This window comes from Leptonychotes weddellii, chromosome 3, assembly GCF_054177405.1.
Source record: "Leptonychotes weddellii isolate Sample4059 chromosome 3, ASM5417740v2, whole genome shotgun sequence".
Lineage (NCBI taxonomy): Eukaryota > Metazoa > Chordata > Mammalia > Carnivora > Phocidae > Leptonychotes > Leptonychotes weddellii.
Genome location: NC_138371.1, coordinates 47,483,958 through 47,495,116, shown reverse-complemented (window position 1 = coordinate 47,495,116; position 11,159 = coordinate 47,483,958). Strand labels below are relative to the sequence as shown.

General features: G+C 40.0%; 1 long non-coding RNA gene across 4 annotated transcripts in view; it reads left to right on the top strand.

Annotated features, from left to right (window-relative positions):
* The window catches only part of LOC145720510 (uncharacterized), a 284,127-nt gene that overhangs the window by 35,941 nt on the left and 237,027 nt on the right, over positions 1–11,159 (top strand). For all 4 annotated transcript variants that reach the window (XR_014143492.1, XR_014143494.1, XR_014143491.1 and 1 more), the window contains exon 2: positions 7,243–7,372. This is a non-coding gene — a long non-coding RNA (uncharacterized LOC145720510). The remainder of the gene's footprint in view (positions 1–7,242; positions 7,373–11,159) is intronic.

The window sequence follows — 11,159 nt, the reverse complement described above, 5'->3', positions numbered from 1 at the left end:
AGGGTAAATACGATGAAGGGATGGAATATGATTGTAAAGATGAAAATTATAAAAGATTTTATAAAAGGAATTAATAAGAAGTTGGTTGAAAAAAGAAAGAAGAGAAATTAAAAAAAAAAAGGGAGAGAATGTGATCAGGCAGGAGACTAGAAGAAAGCCATACACTAGAGATTTAGGGTATATTTTGGTCTTTTAGAAGAAACTGTATCCCAAAATTTTAAAGAGAGAACAACTTATATATATATCAAAAATAAGGTTAACTACAATGAAGGGATAGAATATGACTCTAAAAATGAAAAATAAAAAAGATTTTTAAAAAAGGGATTGACAAGATGTTGGTTGAAAAAGGGAAAAAGAAAAATTCAAAAAAAAAAAAGAAAAAGAAAAAATGAAAATTAAAAAAATTAACTTTGAAAGACTAAAGAATCATGGGAAAAAGAGCCATGAATTCTATGTGCTGTATTCCCCTAGTGCTGGAGTTCTGCCGTTCTCATTGATTGGTAAACTTGGTCTTGGCTGGCTGTTCTTGGTGATCTTCTGGGGGAGGGGCCCATTGCAGTGGTTCTCAGATGTCTTTGCCAGAGGGGGAATTGCCCTGCCCTTGCTAGGGCCGGGCTAAGTCATCTGTTCAAGATTGCTCTCGGTAGCTTTTGTTCCCTGCAAGCTTTCCGTACAGCTTTGGAGGATGAGAGTGAAAATGGCAGCCTCCCAATCTCTGCCCCGGAGAAGCCAACTACTCAGGGCCCCACTCCTCAGTGAGCCCCCAGAGAAAAGCAGTCAATCACTCCTGTCTCCCCGGTCTCCAGCCGCACTCCGTGCTCACCCGGCCTGTGACTGAGCGTTTCTATCTCTGGCACACGACCCTGTGTGGAGTCTTGAAACCCAGCTGATTCCTGTGGTGTGCTCCCTCGCAGCTCCTCCTCCCGGGGGGAGGAAGCAGAGTCTCCCTGGGTCTGCCACTTATTGGGTCCCTGCTGGAACAGAAGTGGCCTGACTGTGCCGTGAATCACGGTTTATGGCAACCCCAAGCTGAGAGCCCACTCCTCGGCTCCGTCTCTGCAGCTGGCTTCCCTGTTCCAATACCTGGGAACTCTGCTGCACTCAGGCACCCCTGGTCTTTCTGTGACCCCGAGGGTCCTGAGACCACACTGCCCCAGCTTAGCCACTGGAGCGATGTCCCTTAGCGGAGCAGACTTCTCAAAGTTCCAATTTTGTGCTCCACTGCTCTATCACTTGCCAGTAGCGGCTGACAGAGGCTCCCTTCCCCCGAGGTCTATCTTCCCAAATATCGTTTCCGATTCAGTTCTCGCTCATCCTACCTTCTAGAAAGTGGTCGCTTTTCTGTTCAGAGAGTTGCTGCTATTCTTTTCTTTGATCTTCTGTTGAGTTCGTATGTGTTCAGAATGGTTTGATCCCTATCTAGCTGAATTCCTGGGACCAGATGAAATTTAGGTCTCCTAGTCCTCCACCATCTTGCTCCTCTTCCCTGTTTTTACTGCTTTTGTGTTTCCTGCCTTTGTACTGTCACTTTTGGTCTCTCCTTTCCTCTTTAATATTTCCTGCAGGGCTGGTTTAGTGGTCATGAAATCTTTTAGTTTTGGGGAGACTCTTTTTATCTCTCCCTCTATTCTGGATTGACAGCCTTGCTGGATAGAGTACTCTTGGCTGCAGATTTTTCCCTTTCAGCACGTTGAATATATCATGGTACTTTCTTCTGGCTTGCCAAGTTTCTTTTGAAAGATCTCCAGCTAATCTTATGGGTTTTCCATTGTGAGTTAACTTCTTTTGTCTTGCTTGCTTTTAAGATTTTTCTTTATCACTATATTTTGCAAATTTAATTATAATGTCTTGGTATTGGCCTACTTTTGTTGAATTTGATGGGAGTTCTCTGTGCCTTCTAGATCTGGAGGTCTGTTTCCTTCCCCAGATTAGGGAAGTTTTCAGCTATTATTTCTTCAAATAAAGTTTCTGTCCTCTTTTTTCTCTCTTCTTCTTCTAAGATTCCTATAATATGACAGTTATTATATTTGATTGAGTCACTGAGTTCCTTAAGTCTGTTCTCAATTTGCATGTTTCTTCCTTCTCTCTTCTTTTTGCCTTCACTGCTCTCCATTACTTTGTCTTCTAGGTCATTCATTCATTCTTCTGCTTCCAGCTTGCTGTTCATTGCATCAGTCCTCTTTCTAATCTTGTTTATTGCACTCTTCATCTGTGATATATTCTTTTTTAACTCTGTTATCTCTGTGGTAATGGTCTCACTGATGTCTTCTGTTCTTTTCTCAAGCCCAGTGCATATCCTTATGATCATTACTTTAAATTCTCCATTAAGCATGTTACTTATATCTGTTTTGCTTAGGCCTCTGGCTGGGGCCATATCTTGTTCTTTCATCTGGGATAAATTCCTCTGTGTTCACATTTTGTCTAAGTCTCTGCCTTCTCTGTGTTAGAAAAGCCAGTTATGTGTCCTGCTCCTAAGAGTAATGGCCTTATGAAGAAGAGATCATATAGTGCCCAGGGCCCGGTACTTCAGGGAGTGTCTCCAGTATATGCTGCATGCACTCTGCTGTTGTGTTCTGGCTGTTAGATTTTTCAGGCCAGTTGTCTGCAGAGGCTCTCTTTGCCTGCTGTGGGCAGTGTTTGGTCCCTGGCCTGAATGTGGTGAGTTTAAGTGTGCTTTGGTTTGCTTGTGAAATGAGAATTGTCACCATCTCCAACAGAACTGAGGCTCTATAAAACTCTCTGGTCAGGAGATGTAGTGTGGGCAGGGTTTGTGCTGGTATTCTATGAAAGGGGCCCACTGTGCTGGGACTGAGGCAAGCGTGACTGAGAAGGGCAGTCCCACCAGAGCCCAGGGGTGTGGGTCGTGGTGTAAACAAGTGAGGAAGCCAGTGTCTGTGCTGAGTTGCTTCCCACTGCAGGTGGCTCTGTGTTTATGCTGAGGGGCAGGGGAAAAGTGGCACTGGCCAGCTCCTTTGTTTCTGGAGAGGCATCTCTGTGAACACTGCCTCTCAGGGTTGTGCTCTGAGAATGGTGAATAATCTCCCCACTGTGTGCCCCAGGCATTCTTCAGATCGCTGTTTGCATGCTATCTGCCCTGGAGTGTTAGCCTGCCTTCTCTCCTGGAGCAGCACAGTGCCCTCTGGGCTCTATCCCAGCCAAGCTTGCTGACCTTTAAAACTCCAGGCTTTTAGCCCCACTTGTAAGAACTCACGAAGCCAATGGCTTTGGGGAAACATTCTCCTTGTGTGTTCCTTGTTCACAAAAGAAACATGTTGCCCATCTCTGTAACCGTGGCTTGCTCCCCACAGCAGCACCCACAATCCGTTTCTCCCCTAAACTATGTCTCCTCCTTCCTACCTTCCTTGATGTAGCCTCTTCTCTCCCTTTAGTTGTGGAGTTTGTTCTGTCAGTGTCCAGGTCAATTTCTAAGGTATTTAGGATGATGTGATAGTTATCTAGTTGTGTTCTTGGGATGGTGAGCCTAGGGTCCTCCTATTCTATTGCTATTTTCGTGTTCTCTTCTGGAATTCATGTATTTAAAAGTAAAGCAGGATGCATATTTCTTCATTTTATTTAAAATGAATAATAGTGGAAGTGCTTTTTAAAGAAAATGTTTTGCCCTTTCATATCTAATAGGATACAAATAATAGTAAAATAAAGTTTATAGGTCCTGATGATCACATAATTCCCGAGCTAAGAGAACATATGTCTCTAAAATATAGCAAGCCAGGGCATCTAGGGTACACTTTTAGGAGCCAGTCTTGCACTTGCACTAGCCAGAGAGTAAGTGTCCCCTTAAATTTTGTGCCCTGTGCACGTTGCTACCTGAGCCTAGTCTTGGCCATGAATATGTTCTGCGTCCATCACTTATGAAATATGTGGCCTTGGAAGTGGAAATTATTCTCTCTAAACCTCAGTTTCCTCATAATGAGATGATGGCATCTTGAGAATTTTAATTTCATGACAGTGTGCAGGATGAGGGGAATGTAAAAGCAGAGGACCAATAGACAAGTTTTAAAAAATTATAAACTTATAGAATAATAAATGATAAACTAACCTGATAAATTTATTTTCTTTCTTTCATTTTATTGAGGAGGATCTTACTCAAGAGGATGTAAAGACTTATCTAAGGTCATTAATCTGTTTTGAGCAGAACCAATGCTGGAGATGTTTCCAGGATTCTGTTCAGTGTTCTCTCCATTATACCCCACTTACTAGACAGCATAGTGAAGTAGCTTGGAGACTCTGGGAACACAGACTCTGGGAACTTAGAGAAGGAAGAGAATAATGCCATCAACTGAAATAACCAATGGAAGTTGGTAGGAAAGATGGTGAGTTAGCAAAGGATTGGAGTAGAAAAAACATACTTGCGCTAGTATGTGAAAGATTTAGATACTATGTGAGAAAGAACTTTTGTGAAGGAAGCCTCCTAGGAGTTTGTAATAGGATATTTAGGCAAACTGAGAACATCTTTCTATGATGATCTTTTAAAAGTAGGCTAATTTTGGGGGGATGTTTAAGTGTAGCATTGCTTGTAAGCAAGAATTTGTATACCGTAATTCCTCAAGCTCCGTCTGAAGCCTGCAATTCTTTGAAGTTTTTAGATTTAGTGCACTTGGCTTGTAAAACGGATGTTGGATATGGGACATAAAAATAAGAAGGATTTGAAATGACCCTTTAAATGGGAGAGGAATCAGCCATGCTGTGTCAGAGGGGTTACTGTGGTGTAACCTTTTCAAATCCTGCAGGCTGTAGTGCTTTTCAAGACCCAAGAATCTGAAACTTCATCCCTGCACTAACTATATGTAGCTGGAGCGTCTCCCAAGGCAGTTACAAAGAAGGAAGACTGCTTTATCAAGAGGCAGCATCTGCACCAGGCAACTAGGAAGGTTCTTGAACTGAGTTTTCATCAGCAAAAAGGGAAGATGAGCCTGACCAAGTGGTTGTCTCCACAGTTTCCTGTTGAAGACAGTCTGTAACCTAAAGAAGTTAGATTTAACATCTTTTTAGTTATCTGGCTCAATTGGTAAATAGTTATATTTTCATCATTGGTGGTTTTCTCCAACATAACCATGGACTCAAAATACTTTTACAAAAAAAATGATTTTAAGGAAAATACTATATTTCAATCTGTATTATTGTGAGAGAAATCAAAATGATGTTTCAAAATCCAACTTTGAACTGTGTTAGGCTGATACCCAGAAAAGCAACTTTTACCGTGGAAATATGTGAGTCATGGTGAACTAGACCAAATAAATTTGCTATATTTCAGTGGAGTAGTTTTTTTTTTTTTTAAAGCATCTTGATGAGAGAGAGAGAGAGTGGGGGCTACTAACTAGTTCATTAACTGCAGTGATGGGTACCACTCATGAAGAATGTGTTCAGATCTATGGTCTTTTCTTTATGGTACACAGATTTTATTTCAATGGCCATTACAAAGTAGTCTGAAGGACATGGGCCACAAACTATTATTAATTTAGGCAAACTAGAGAAACATTGGCAGTAATTATTTTTGTAGGTATGTACCTGTGTGATCCCAGGAAAGCCTTCATTGAAATTGGTCATTTGGGGATGGTGACTGCCCTCAGTATCCATCTATTTGAATAGGATGGAGAGGGTCTATAGGAATGAAGTTTTGGGTACTGAATCTTGGGACCATAGAGGAAGGTGATGCTGAAATGATGACAATATTATGGGATGCATTCACAAGCCCGGTCTATAGATAAGCGTCAGCTTCTCCAGCTTTGACTGGACTACAGAGGAATGCAGAGCCATTTTGATACCAGGAAGGTTTTGTGAGCAATTGCAAGCAGGAATTTTGATATACAGAAATCTTTCAGCCAAATGAGGGCATACTGCAAATGAATTAGAGCTGTTCTTTTTTTGTAGCCTTAATTAGTTCATATTCTTGCTCTATAGTCTTTGCCCATTTCACAGAGAAATGTTGGATCAAACTCTTGATGAGAAGTTATGCAAGTTTTGTCACATCTATGCTTTTAGTAGTGTTTTGGAAAGGAAATTTATCATTTATTCAGTTATCATGGATTTTTAGCTGGATTCTAGAGTATAAATGAGGGACAATGAGAAATGAAGACAAAGTGATAAGAGTAAATTATGATGGACCCTTAGGTGACATGCCAGTGAAAGTAGATTTTATTTGTAAGACATGGGGAATAATTGAAGGATTAAAAGAAGCACTGAGAGCAAAGGTGAAACAGTCTGAGAGCAAAGGTGAAACAGGTGGAACGGGTCTGTTAGCTTTATGCAGCCCTCATGTTATGCCTGGCTTGTGTTTTAAAACATAACATCCAGCAAGAGTGATGCTGGCTTGAATACAAGCTGTTTGTACCTATTGTGTCACAGCTGGCACACACTACCCGCACTTAGGTTTATTGCACAGCCCCATAGACATTAGTGTTTGCAGTCCTTGATCTAGAAGTGTGTCCTCAAACACTGTATAGAAACACTATACCTTCCGTAAGTATTACCAGGTCTGACCAACCTGTAAGTTCACATTCAGTCTCATTAATGTGAATGCTAAATAACTATGGTTCTTCCAAACAGAGGGTTGATGGAGGGAGGCAGAGGGGGTCTGGCCCAGATGGGTGATAGGGATTAAAGGGCACTTGTTGTGATGAGCACTGGGTGTTGTATGTAAGTGATGAATCACTGATTTCTACTCCTGAAACCAATATTGCACTGTATGTTGACTAACTAGAATTTAAAAATTTGACAAGAAAAAAAAATTATTATGGTTCTTCCATATACATGACCACCCATTTTCAGCACCATTTATTTCTGAAAAATCTCCACGACGTCTCATATGTCCAAGAGGAAAAAAAAAAGGCCACTCATGTTTGTTACCATGCTGCCAGCAAGTCATTTGGGGGTAGGGATTGCATTATAACCCCTGCACTTGATGCCTTTCTGGGAAACAGCTTTCCTGCTCTCCACTGGCCTCAAGGATGCCTACCACTGCTTGGCCCAGTGCTCTGCAGGCCTCACCAGATGTGGCCACCCTCATTCAGACCACTGGTGGGTGGTTTCTTTTTCCATACTAATTTCAAATTTTTATTTAGATGCCAGAGCCTATAATCTCAGAGCTGTACTGGAAAATAGCAGCGTTAGCTCTGAATCTAATTTTTCTTCCGTATGTGTAGCAAAACCCATCCTTAGAACTGTCTGGCAGCATGACCCCAAGGCATCACATTATTTATCATTTTTTTCTCTGATTTTCTCTAGGTTCTTCCAATCCCCAACTCCTCATACTTCATATTTCTTCCTTCTGGTGAAAAAGTACAGAAGCTCTAATGCATTTCAACTTGTCCAAATGGGCCCTCAGTGTGGAAGATGACTTTAGTCTCTCAAACAGGTAAGGGAAATCACTTTTGAAGTAACAAGACACAGTACTAGAATAATATTACCTAAGGTAAGTAACAGACTGCATTTATTTTCATGTTTTTATAGTTTGAATGTGTAGCCATAATCACATTGATATAAATCTACCCACAAGCACAATCTCTGTAGAATCTCTGTTTTAAAGGTTGGGACTGTTCTTTACCTACTCTAGTAAATTCTACCTAAATACTCCTTTCCTGCTAGCTTTGGTTGACTGATACCACAATGGCCAAGCTAATTTCTACTCAACTCTTTGCATCTCTACTACATGAGAGTCAAAGATCAGATGTCAGTCTTGCCTTCTGATGCCTTTTCCCATCTTCTCCAAACATGTCAAAACTCACTTCAGTACTTCTGTCTGTGAATCTTTCCTTGCTTAATTATATCTTGTTTTCATCACTGCTATTATATTAGTCCATCACTTTCTGAAAGGTTTTTTATGGAGAACTGTTTTCTTGAAAGATATTAATAAGTATTCTTCTGGAGGGGTAGGGAAAGAAATTTTTGGTCAGCTAAATTTGGGTAATTCTGCTCACTCTATCCACTTTTTTCAGTGCACTTGAATGTATTAAATGTTCTAAGAAGTTTTTCAATAAAGAAACTAATTTTGTATCCAGTGTTATTAATATATGCTCCAAAATGTATGTTACATTTGTTACATATTACAGCTGTGTTAAACTGCAAATTTCTTAGTAAATAAATCTCCTCAATTTCTGTCATAACTCTCCTTAGTACCTGATTCAATACTGTGTATAATGTAACTAACCTTACATATTATAAACTAGACACCGTGTTAGGTCCTGCAAGTTCAAAGATGAATAATTTTTGTAAAGATTTATGGAATAACAAGTAGCTTTCAATGAAGAGTATGTTGCTGATATTTAGTGTTTATTGAATTATGGTAACCTTGGAGTTTGATTTTCAATTCTAACTGCGACAGTTTATGCTTTATTTCTCTGTCCCCATTTAAGAACCTGTTACCCTTTTTTCCCCTGTTGTTATTATGCAAAGACTTTTAAAGATATTTGAAAACCAAGGTAAAATTACCAAAATATTACACAGGGATTTATAATTTTGAATAAGTAAAATAAATTTACTTATTTTTTGGAATCTAATATTTTTTTAAGTGAGAAATAGAAAATTTCTAACAAGAGGAATCAAGGGATGGTGAAATATCCAAACAAGGCTTTAAAATAGCATTCCTAAAACTCTGATATCCCCAAAGCAGGAAACAATAGGAGCTATAAATAATGGCAGGAAGAGGTGAATGAAATATTTTGTTTCATTGCTGGTTAGGATGTAGGAGTGCTATTGTGGTTATTAAGGGAGTTTGGGCTCAGTGGATGGTGTACATCAGTGCTATTTTTTTTTCTTTTTTTAAAGATTTTATTTATTTATTTGTCAGAGAGAGAGAAACAGAGAGCGAGGACAAGCAGGGGTAGGGACAGAGGGAGAAGCAGACTCCCTGCTGAGCAGGGAGCCCGATGTGGGCCTCCATCCCAGGACCCTGGGATCATGACCTGAGCCGAAGGCAGCCGCTTAACCGACGGAGCCACCCAGGCGTCCCCCCCCTTTTTTTTTTTAAGATTTATTTATTTATTTTGAGAGTGGGTGGGAAGGGGTAGAAGGAGAGAATCTTTCAAGCAGACTCCCTGCTGAGCACAGAGCCCAAATGCTGGGCTCAGTCCCACAACCCATGATATCATGACCTGAGCCAAAACCAAGAGTTGGACACTCAACTGACTGAGCCACCTAGGTGCCCCATCAGTGCTAATTTCTAATACTCAGAAGATTAATAGCTTTTGGACCCAAGAGGTAGACAGAGTTCAAAGGGACCCCTTATTACTCAAGAATTTGCAGTAGTATTTGGAGTATTTAATCTGTTTGGAGCTAAAAGAATTATGGCCACCAAAGAAATAGCTCTTGGTTATTTTGTAATTCAATGAACACTTGTTGGATCTTTATTTGATGTCATCAGTGTGTTAGGCTCAGTAGTGGTGGTGGTGGTCATTAAAAATAAACGATATATTCTGAAGAGAATATAATCTTTTGGGAGAGATGGAAAGCTTGATGATATATGGAAAGCTTCAAAATATGACATGATAGGGTATGTAAAAAATGTTACTACCATGTGATTGAGGAAAACAACAGCATGTTCAAAAACATCTTGAGGAGTGAACTGGGTTTGCTCTAATTCATTTAGGAAGATGAAGAGCTCCTAGATAAAATGTTAAGACATACAAAAAACAAAAACAAAATAAATAGTTTGAGTAGATGAAGTAAAACATATATTAAGGTTAAAATCTTGGCAAGTGAATGCACATGTTATTTCACAGAGAAGAAGTTGAAGAAACTACTTCTGGAGTCAGATAAGGGTCTTGTCAGCAGAACCTTCCCACATTCTACACAATGGCGGTGATCCTTGGCATTAGCTTTAGGGGAAAAAAACTGTGGTCTCCACGGCAAATCACAAGATATGTTAAAATTCTTACAACCCACCAACTTCTACATGCTTCTAATACATCAAGAAGAAAATGATACCACTGAGAAAAATATGTAGAATATGTTTTTTGTAAATTTTAATTCAAACAGAAATGAACAGTTTAGGTTTACAGACAGAATTAAAAAAAAAAAAACTTCTTGCTTTTGAAAGTCAGGAGTTTGGAACAGAAAGATGAACAAGGGAAGTGAAACACTGACTTCACAAATAATGCTGAAGAACATAATTTTTTTGACACCATTGCTTGTGGTGAAAAACACATGGGTCTGTCAAGAGGAGGAAACACCTCATTGCAGCATGCGGGGCTGTCAAGATGATCTCAGGGTGAAGGAGAGAATTTAAACTAAAATTTGAGATGGATTTGGCATAATTCGAAAAGCAAAAGGAGGAAAGGTGCCAAGTATTTTTTAGGAAAAACTATGAGAAATTATTATCAGAGCCTCAGGTATCTATGCTCCAATTCCCCAAATAGAATCACTTACCAAAATAAGAAAAATATTTCAGAAGAATGCCACCACCTGGTTGTCCTCAAAGACTGTCCCTACTTAGAACTCTTGCTGTCTACCACGGTTTGAACCCCACTGCTTATGGATGCTAACATGGGCCTCTCATGCTGTTTTTGGAAGGTCTCATTTAGACTTCTGCCCATGTCCTCGGGAACCATGATGAAGTTAGTTTCATTTCTTAGTCCTGGGTCTGCGTTGTTCCAGCATCTTCCTTTCTCAAACAGTTTAAGTTTTGCCAAGTCCAATGCCGGATTGTTCTTATATTTCTGAATCAAACATATTAAGTAGTTATGTATTCTAATAAAAACTTTAGAGAGGTTCTTAACTACTAAGATCATACCTGTGATTTTGTGTCCTCTGTTAAAAACGTGAGTGTGATTAATTTAAAACTGAGACCACTAGATGTTTCTGTCTTTCAGGATAGTCCCTAATAATCTGCCGGTGGCTAATTACTGGGAACAGCATAAAGAAGATGTTTTCTGGCCTTTTCTAGGTGGTGAGGAGGGGAGTCCTTTGATCTGTGAAGGAAAGAGTATAGGAGCTGGTGGTTGTGGTAGAGGAGGAATAGGGGAGGAGGTAAGAAAGAGGAGGGACGGTTGTCTCCCTTTCTTTCTCCCACTCCCCATCCTAGAGTCAACCACATGCCTAATATTTAGATCTGCCCTTTGCCCACTACTACCCAAGCCAAACTCTCCTCTGGTCTGCCACTTAATCTCATTTCCACTCCAAATTGAAGTTTTCCAAAGAAACTATTA